The sequence below is a fragment of the Phoca vitulina genome, unplaced genomic scaffold, assembly GCF_004348235.1.
Source record: "Phoca vitulina isolate PV1807 unplaced genomic scaffold, GSC_HSeal_1.0 scaffold9, whole genome shotgun sequence".
Lineage (NCBI taxonomy): Eukaryota > Metazoa > Chordata > Mammalia > Carnivora > Phocidae > Phoca > Phoca vitulina.
In genome coordinates this window covers 19,305,268-19,315,958 of record NW_022589712.1, presented here as the reverse complement: position 1 = coordinate 19,315,958, position 10,691 = coordinate 19,305,268, and positions in this window count along the sequence as shown.

Genomic DNA, 10,691 nt, shown 5'->3' with positions numbered 1-10,691 from the left:
GTACCAAGTACTTCTTTTAAAAAAAAAAAAAAAATTGAGAAAGAGAGACAGAGATAGAGCACAAGTGGACAGGAGAGGGAGAAGCAGGCTTCCGCTGAGCAGGGAGCCCAACATGGGACTCAATCCCAGGACCCTGTGATCATGACCTGAGCTGAAGGCAGACGCTTAACCGACTGAGCCACCCAGGCGCCCCAAAGTACAACTTCTTTTTTTTAATTTAATTTATTTTTTTTACAACTTCTTAATCTATATTGATTCCAAAGTCCAGTTGTGTAAGTAGTATGAAAAGTTGGTGCCAAAACCTAAATGTTAGAAACCTAAAGCTTATTCTGGGTGGTCACTGAAAGTGACAAGTCTTCTTGGAATTTTCTTTTTTTAGAAACATTGATTTTCGTTTTTACAAGAAATTCATTGTGTTTAAATTGAGCAAAATCAGGAGTATTGCACTCTCTGTGCCCACCTTTACCACATTTGTTACCTTCTCTGAGGATAATTTTAAGTATTGAGAGTCCCTTAGATAATGGTTTCTCTATGAACACTGAGGGTTCTGTTTGTCATTGTGAGATAGTTTATTCTATTTATCATTTTATTTTTTTAAGATTTTATTTATTTATTTGACAGAGAGAGACACAGTGAGAGAGGGAACACAAGCAGGGGGAGTGGGAGAGGGAGAAGCAGGCTTCCCGCTGAGCAGGGAGCCCAATGTGGGGCTCGATCCCAGGACCCTGGGATCATGACCTGAGCCAAAGGCAGACGCTTAATGACTGAGCCACCCAGGCGCCCCCCTATTTATCATTTCTTACACTTTAGAAGTAAAACCGAGTATTTTGCTTCACTCCTAAATTCTCACCATAATTTGTTTTTGTAACTTGAACATAAAATTTGAATTTAGGGTAAGTTACATAAATGGCCAAAGGAGAGAATACTTATTTCCTTATTCACTTAATTGCTTAATGAAAATTCCTGACCCTCACTTCAGACTTATTTAAATATTTTTCTGGGGATGGGGCTCAGAAATCTGCTTTAAAAAAAAAAAATCTGGTGAGGGGCACTTGAGTGGCTCAGTCAGTTAAGTGTCTGACTCTTGGTTTCGGCTCAGGTTATGATCTCAGGGTCATGAGATCCAGTGCTGCATTGGGCTCCCGCTCAGTGGGGAGTCTGCTTGAGAGCTCTCCCTCTGTTCCTTGTTTCTCTCTCTCTCTCTCTCTCTCAAATAAATATATGTTTAAAAAAAATCTGGTGATGTTCCTTTCGAAATCCCTTATAGTGAGCAGTAATAGTCAAAGTGTTTTGAGTCTGAAATCTATGGCATTACCTAAAACATGAACATTTTTAAAATATAGCACTTGTATTTCCATTTGTACATCAGTGTTGTTAAAGAGTCTGAATGACAAACAGTGAACAAGCAGTATAAATCTGCTTTCATCCACTGAAAAAAATGGAGGCTTAAGGATTCTGACAGGCTGGACTAATCTCCAAGTAACTTTGTACAATTAGCCATTTGGAAAAAAAAAAAAAAAAGTCCTATCTCTATTGTGCTGTTCCTCACAGTGATACAGTCTGGAAATTAATAACCTAAATGTAAAAACAAGAAATACAACTACAAAACTTCGGCATGTATGGAAAAAATTTTGACACCAGGCTGAGAAATTCCTTTTTAAATCCCCAAATGCTTAAAGCCAAAGAGGAAAATATAGATACATTTGGTTGCATCAATGTCATGTCTAACAAGAGATTATAAGTAAAATTATAACAAGCCACAGACAAATGAAAATATTTGGAACCCATTTAATTGGATGAAGGTCAATAAAGCAGGATAATAAACCCTAAGACAATGGGTAAAAATGGGCAAAGAATGTAAAACCAGAATTTTCGGAAGAAGCAATTCATGTGTTAAATCTTGGTAACCAGGAAACGTAAAAGAAAAAAAAATTATCAGATTCCGCAAGAAATGTGTAAGTTTGAGTGTATCCCTGATGTTGGTGCACATACAGGAAAATCGGTGTTCACAATCTGCCTTTTGACCGGATTTGATTTGATAGATGCCTCCCAGTTTCTCTCCAGTGTTGCTGTGCACCTGACTCTGTGCCCACGTATTGCTGAGAGGCCAAACTGCTATCATTGGGGAAATAACAGAAACAAAATCTCCCATCCAGAAGACCGCTCCACAAATGTAGAAGAGAGAGAGAACGATGTTTATTGAATAAGCACGAGCCAGAATGTTTGCCTCAGGAGCAATAGCTTAGAGATTAAAAGGCCCTTTTGTATAGCTCAGCAGGTACAACCCATGTCATGCTTGTTCTCAAGGTAAACCAGAAGTCGTTCTCCGGTAAGAGGCCTTGGCGGCACATTTTGTCACACACGGTTCATCCTAAATGCACTTGATAGTTGGGGTGACCGTCTGTATTAGCTCATTTCTTTATCCAAAGGAGAAATCACTTCTCATATCTTCATGGCAGGAGGTAATTGTGCAAGATGGTGTGAGATTTCTCCCCTACCACAGAAATTAGGAGATAGGGACGCTGTCTCTCCTCATAAATACATTGCAAAGAAATGGCTCCCAAAGATGTCCTTGAGAAAGCCTGGAGAGAGGCTTCTTTAGCTTTAAAACAGATTTACATACATATCAAAGAGACAGAGAACTAACTTACAAGTTTTTTTTTTTTTTTTTTTAACCTACAAGTTTTCAAATGTAAACATTCTGAGAAAACGGGGAAGGGACATGGATGCGAGGAGTTTCTTCCCTTAACTTCCACAAGGAGACTTAAGCTTATTTTTAATTTGTATTTGCCTTTACTGTGCAGCCTGGGTAAACATTTGCTTATGTGTACAAGGAATAATAGAAGCCTGTTCACTGCAGCATTGTTGGGATATGCATGCAGGTATGCATGAAAAAAAAAACAATCTACATGCTTATCTGTAGGGGGAAAATAAAATGGAAAATTGTATACCCATACAAGGAGATAGTTCAGCAATATTTTTTAAAAAATGTATTAAGAATTTAAAGGCAGGGCGCCTGGGTGGCTCAGTCGTTAAGCGTCTGCCTTCGGCTCAAGTCGTGATCCCAGGGTCCTGGGATCGAGCCCCACATTGGGCTCCCTGCTCGGTGGGAAGCTTGCTTCTCTCTCTCCCACTCCCCCTGCTTGTGTTCTCTCTCACACTGTGTCTCTCTCTGTCAAATAAATAAATAAAAATCTTAAAAAAAAAAAAAAAAAAAAAGAATTTAAAGGCTATGTGAGCCATTCAGAAAGGTTAATACCAAGTTCCTGATTGTAATTGCCTCAGATAAGGGCTAGAATTGTGGGTGTCAGTTAAGGCTGACTTGAGCTTTTTAGTTAATGTTTACATTTTTATGGTGCAATTTATTTTACCCCGGTCAGTATGTTTCCTACACTGTCACTGAAATCAAGCAGCATTCCCATTTGGAACATAATACTTTAAAAAATAATAAATGCTTTGAATTTTCTTTACTTTTTACTATACTTAATAGCATCGCCTATGATTTTTGCCCTTCTGAGATCTTATATATATTATGAATATAATATATCCTATGAATATATGAAGCCACCATTCTTATTTCTGATTCTCCAAGTTGTGTCTGTGTGTGGTGGAGGGGAGGTAGGAATATGGGTTCGAGTTGCATATAAAATACTGCTGGGACGGTGTACGTGGCAGTAATTCCATCTACTGCCCCCCCCCCCCCCGCAAAACACCTGAATACCATGTGGTATCACCCTGCCAGTCTGTTGGCATTTCCCAAACCAAACCCATTATCTTTCAATCTTCTCACTGCCAAACCTGATTTGGAGGTTTATTTATTTTTTTATTTTTAAAGATTTTATTTATTTATTTGACAGAGACACAGCGAGAGAGGGAACACAGGCAGGGGGAGTGGGAGAGGGAGAAGCAGGCTTCCTGCTGAGCAGGGAGCCCGATGCGGGGCTCGATCCCAGGATCCTGGGATCATGACCCAAGCCCAAGGCAGACGCTCAAAGACTGAGCCACCCAGGCGCCCCTGGAGGTTTAAATGTTTATATATTATAATTTAAATAAGGTTTGTTTATGTTCATTCTAAGTTAACATGTAATGCTGTCTTTTAGTGGTATGATTATTTTGCTGATTTTTTTGAACCCCACTAAATTTATAGCTGCCATTTTCCTCCCTTTAGGAAAACTCTGCTTTTGAGTCTTTAGTATAGCTTTAGTCATGCTGCTAAATTGTGATTTGAGAGCTTGCAGAACTTTAAAGGAATACAGTAATTGCTCTAAGTGAAGTCTTATAATAACCTGGCTTCAATTTCAGTTCAACATACTACTTCATCTGTGATTTAAAGATGAAATTTTGTGGATTTCTTTTCTTTTATTGATTACAAAACTGAGGTAATCTCCAAAAACTTTTCTCTTTTGGAAATTTTAGCAAAGTAGTACTTTCATTCTGGTTTGATTTGGAATGGTTTTAATCGCTGGGAGCGGAATCTAATTTTTCATAGCCTAACAACTTTAAAAATCGAATATATATTTTTACTCTAGACTCTCTTTGTGGTACGACTTGAGCATATTTCTATCCAGTGCTATTTAACAAGGAGATGATTTAATTATAAATTCAATACATGTCACTAATCATGTGTAGTTTGTATAGAGGACTCGATACCGAAATGAATTATGATTAAAACAGGAACTGATGACAGGGTAGAAATGTAAGACATTCCTCGAGTATATACAATATTAAGCGCATTGTGCTCTGAAATAATAGTCACCGCTAACTAGAAATCAGCTTACATTCAAACATTTAAAGACCTGTCACAGTTTAAGATGAAGAAGGAATGCTGAATCGGTATTAGGTTGAAAATACCACGCTCTGATATTTTAAATGTGCGTGTGAGAATAGTCCAATATTGTCTTACCATCCATTTCTGTTTAACTGTAAAGGAAATGATGTAGGAAAGACGTTATTAGGGTTCAAAGCCGAGGACCGAGAATTTTTGAGACGTCTTTGGTGCAAAAAGGTGGTTTTATTAAAGCCCGGGAACAGGACCCGTGGGCAGAAGGAGCTGCACCAGGGTCATGAGGAGGGGCCCATTATATACTTTCAAGTTGGGAGGGGGTTAGGGATAGCATAAGTCTCTAAGGAATTTGGAAGCAAGGTTTCCAGGAACTTGAAGGGGGGCTAGGTGTTGTCAGGAAAAGTTCATTTATTACTGCCTAATAAAACCTTAGTCATGAGACCCTTCACATGTATATCGGTGGGTCATATGCTTGGGGGATGATTGCCAATATGGATCTTGGAGGGTTTAGAGATAAAGGAAGTTTCCAAAGGAATTCTTATATGTTAAAGTAGACTTACAGGATTGGGGGGGTGGGGTGCGGTCAGACTAGAATTGCCTTTTGCCCTTAGCAAAGTATTAACATTGAGGCAGTTGAGTCCCTGGAGGAATGTCACCCTCCCTGTTTCAAGGACTTGTCAGTGGGCTCTAGGTAGTAAGGAAATGTAATAATTTTTCTTCTGCCTTTGTTTCCCACATCAGGAAACATAAAGCAAATACTTCACTCTGTAGCAGGCTTTAAAAGACATTTCACAACTCAGACCCTAAAGAAGAATTTTCTTCATGTAAATTTTAAGATAGCTCGAGGCTGAGTCAAACTCTGCTGAATCAAGAGTACATGAAATCCACTCCTGTACCCTATTTCTTGGACTCATTAGGATTTAAGACTATCCGAATTGTGGATGCCAGACTCTGATGTGGTAACTGACCCTTTACTCAAAATGGTGGCCATGCGTAGGCATGAACCACCACTCAAATGTCAGCACCGAAATCCTCTGCTTAGGATTCAAGGGAGACGAGTAAAGGTTTTCTCCTTTCTTTAATTCCCCATGTCATATATTAAGTCAACAGATACAGAAGGGAAGCGGAGACTTTTTATTTCCCCCTTAACCAGTTGGAGAAGCTTCCAAATGGCTCTTCTAGTAGTGATATTTTTGGAACTGCATATTATAAAACAGTGAGTCTGTCTTTTAACCTTTACTAAATGACATATTTGTAAGTATATTTTTGAGGCCTTTTTGTTCTTTTCAAACCAACGCTAATGGAGAACTTGATAAGAAAATGAAGCAGGTCTGTCTAATGGAATTACCTATGAGCTTCTCTGCCCACTCAGTCTGCTTAGAGAAGTTTTAGCCAACTCCTACCAGGTCCTTACATGTGATCTTTCATTCTGTTACCAGCCCCAAGTTTTAAATAAAATATCCAACATATCCTGGTTGGTTAACTGTTCTAACATTGGTTTTAGGAGTCACTAGAAAATGTTGGAGTTCCTTATTTCTAAGGCAGCACTAGTATATATCCTAGATATTAGAAAATTAACATTACCTCTTTAAAAAAATGAGTTTGAAGTAAAGATGAGGTTTTATACACTGAATTCAAAATCACTGTGCTATTTAACAAAAATGATCATTTGCTTCTTAAAAATAATTTTGTTGTATAACAAGATCACTTGCATTTTGAAGAGAAATGACATTGTTAGCTATGTTTCAACTTTATAGCCAGATCAGAATTTATACAAAGATATCAGGAAAAAAAAAAAAAGGATAGGCACAGGACCCAAAAGTGATAAACACTTTTACCAAGGAGCAGCTATATAAACAACCACATTTCCAAGATTTTTTTTTTAAATGAAATAATTATTAAAACATAAGAGATAGGTCAGAATCAGGAACTCAGGGCAGATACATCCTGTTAAGTAAGGGTCTAATTGTGTCTCCCCAAAAGGTATGTTGAAGTCCTCCCTCCAGCACCTCAGAATGTGACCTTATTTGGAAATAGGGTGGTAGCAGATGCAATGAGTTAAGGTGAGGTCATACTGGAGTAAGATGGGCTCCTAAAACAATATGACTGTGTCCTCATAAGAGGATGGTCTTGTGAAGTCACAGGGAGAATGCCATGTGAAGACAGGGGATTGGAGTGATGGGTCTACAAGTCAAGGAACAGCACAGTTTACCAGCAAACCACCAGAAAGGAGGAAGAGTCAAGGAAAGATTCTTCTACAGGTTTCCAAGGGAGAATGGCCCTCCCTGCTGACACCTTGATTGCAGACTTTTGGCCTCCAGAACGATGAAACAATTCAATCCTGCTATTTTAAGCCACTCGGTTTGGGGCACTTTGTTGTAGTAACCATAGGAAAGGAATACACACCCCGACATCAGCTCTGCTTCTGGGTCAGGGAAGAAAAATTGTAGTACAAGATTCCAGTTGAGTTTTCCTCAAATGTGAAATAACATAAGGTAGATCCTCTGGAAACACACATGAACTTCTCCCACCACCCCCCCCCCCACCAAGGAAATATCCTGTTTTCTAGTAATGGTGGAAAAATCTAATCAATCACAAGTCACCTGGACTAGCTATAAAGGAACCTCAAATTCCTAAAAAAATAGAGTTGGCAACATTCATCACAAAGCAATAAGATCAGAAAATAACAGAAGGTACACAACCAAGCCAACTAAAGAAAAACTAACCTGGACAGGTATCTTAGGCCAAGGAGAAAATTGTACCTAAAATTACAGAATGTCTGGAAAATCACTATGACGAAGATACCACTGATAGAAACCACTGAGCTTCAGATAGCAATGCCAAAATCAAAATGCCTTACTTCTAAATGATTAAGGAATACAAGTGAATGGAATAAACCTCCAACACAAGAATTTAGAAGACCAATGAAGGAAGAAATTAATGCTAGCAGCAGAAGTTTGCTTACTAGAAAACACATTAATTATTGTGAAGTTTTTTGGAGGGAGAATTTGAAATAGGTAAACTTGAAAATTATGGTGAAAAAATAATCACATTTACATGAGAAAGTTAAAAAAATCCTAATTGAAAACTTCGCTCAACATCACGCAAATAAATTCGAAGAAAAACATGCATTTCCTTAACTGCCCCAGGGAGAAAAATAATCTAATTTTTATATTTGAGAAATAAGTGGTCAAATATCTAACCTTTACTGAGCTCAGCCCTCTTTGTAACCACAATCACCAAAAATACACCAGATCTAGAATAGGTAACAGGGAACTCAATAAAAACATCTAAGGAATTGGTCTTCTCAATACCATTTAAATGGTTTCAAAGGTGGAGCATAGGAAAGTCTCCATTTTACCGAAGTTAGCTTGAAGTGTAACAAACACCTCGTTGCTCAACAAGTTGCACAGCTGATGACAGTGACTTCCCAGCCTGTTCATGGATAGCTTCTGTCATCCTATAACCAGAGCAAGACTAGTTATTAGAGACTAGGGATCTGAGAAGTGCTGTGAGGTGAGTAATTTTGGGGATGGAAAGAAAGTGAGTCCCAAGGGCTCCAAGAAACTTTGACCTCCTGTACACCCATGCTTGTATTATATGTTGGAGGCAGAGAAAGGCAGTGGACTTGCCATAATGAGGGGAAAGAGAAGCAAATTCTGTAAATTCCATGACCTCAGTCTAGGTGGTGTCTCATTACCATCCCAGGCTTACTATCAAGAATGAAACAACACACTGTTGCCGAGTTGATGATTACATAAATATTGAAATTCTTAACCAGAAAAGAAATGTTATTTGCTTGGGGGAAAAAAGAAACTTTTATAGTAAAAAACGATCAAACCATAAAATTTTTCTAGGATTTAAAAGCATAATAAAGGACGTCAGCATGATATATGTACTGAAACGTGACAAAGCTGCATAAAAATAGCAAACTAGCCCCAACCTTATAGCAATGAAAAAAGCCCACGTAAATAATTAGCAAATGAAACCAACAGCACAATAAAGATCCAGGTAAGATGTTCAATAGGGGTTTATAAAGTTGTTCACTATTAAGACTGTTAGGAAAGCTATTAATGAAATTTGGCATGAAAACAAATCAAGAGAACAATGTCATTCTTCCATAAATGCTGTGAAAGAATTTTATAAAAGTTGATTGTGACTTGCAAACATTGGGATAAGCGGCTATTTCCTAAATGTGATTTTTTTTTTTTAAGTTTATCCATTGTGCCCAAAAGTTAACATCCAAGGAAAATACTAACATTGGTAAGGATCCAAAATACCTGAGGTGCAGATAAAAATTAAGACAATTTTATTATTTTGGAAAACAGTATTTTCCCTGAAGTTAAAACATGAAATGATTGGTAAATATCATGTACGAAATACAGACGCTCCGCAGCATAGTAGTACAGTTACTTCTTCCACAGATTGCAGCAAACTAATTATATTCTCTGCAAGGAACCATTGGTTATTAGTAAAACTTAGGTTACTTGACAATTAAGGATTTTTTTGTGGTTTTCATTCAACTTCCCTTTTTGGCATGTACTAGCTTCCATTTTATCTTGCTTAAACATCTCATAATTAGTGATTGTGAAAATAATTTTATGTAGAAAAACAATTATTAATAGATGTCTTTAAATAGAAATAGATTGACAGGTAATACCAATATTAAGAGGGTATATTTAGATAATAGGGTTGTGTCCTTTTTAAAGTAATGAGCATTTAGAGAAATGTAATATAAGGCAAAAAATTATTAATGTTTGTACAAATTTAGTATAAAACTCAGCAGATTATTGGAAGGAAAGTATTAACTGCTGTTTTGGTAGCTTTTTGTCCAGCCTCAGTGAATGATTTTAGTCTTGATCAAATCCTCCTTGAAACACTAACTCAAAGAATTGTTAGAATGTGTGCCTCCACTGGATCCAAGATAAATTGGAATCAGACTGAGGATCATCTAGGAGGTCAAGCAACTAGACTTCATTGTCAGTATTCTTCATAAAGAGTAACCAGTATTGATCAGGCAGCCACAGGGAAGGATGAGGTCTAGTAACTCCAGAGAGGACTGCACGACCACGCAGGGACCAAGGCTGAAGGTCTTTCTGAGATAAGATGGAGCAGGTTCACTTAGCCTCCTCTCTTATGATCCTCTGAGTGCTGAGTGACTGGATAGTGAAAACTTCCGGGAAGTTACAAGACCATGGTCATGACTTTGCAAGCACTCTGTGTGGTTACCTATCCTACAGCCTTTGTTAAAGCTACAGAAAGAAACTCAATGCTATTCAAAGCCTACTTTGTCTCACAATTTCTCGATTTGGACCCAAGAACATTGCCGTTAGTAATAGAAGGGATTCCTAAGCTATAGACTTCTGATCATTGCAGAATTGTTTAACCAAATGGTTAGTGTTCATAACATTAATTAACTATCCTTTAAGAGTTGCATTTCAGTTGAGTTGTTCGATTCTCTTTAGGATAAGCGTCCTCTTAAAAAAAAAAAAGAAAAGTAAAAGTTCCTCTTGAGAAATCTTTAAATCTGGTTAAGATAAAACAAGAATGTTAATTTTTCTTCTTGTGTAATTGAGGTGACAAAAACTTCAAAATCATGTACAGCAACATCTGTGTTAGATTATCCGTAAGCCAGACATTATGGTGAATCTAACAATAAGAAAAAAAATAAGTCTTAGGAAAAACAAACTATTCAAAACATATTTCCTTCCGTTGCTCAAACTTCAAAACAGAAGACTTGGTTAGGGTGTTTTAATGAAACAATTTTCTGGTTTGGGGTCTACGGAGACTAAGAATTTAACAAACAATGTCATTGAGAAGATTGCTATGGGTTTCCAACAATTTTCAATACATGAAGGGGAGAATTTTTTAGATTTTCTCAAGTTATGAATTGTAGTAAAAATTCATT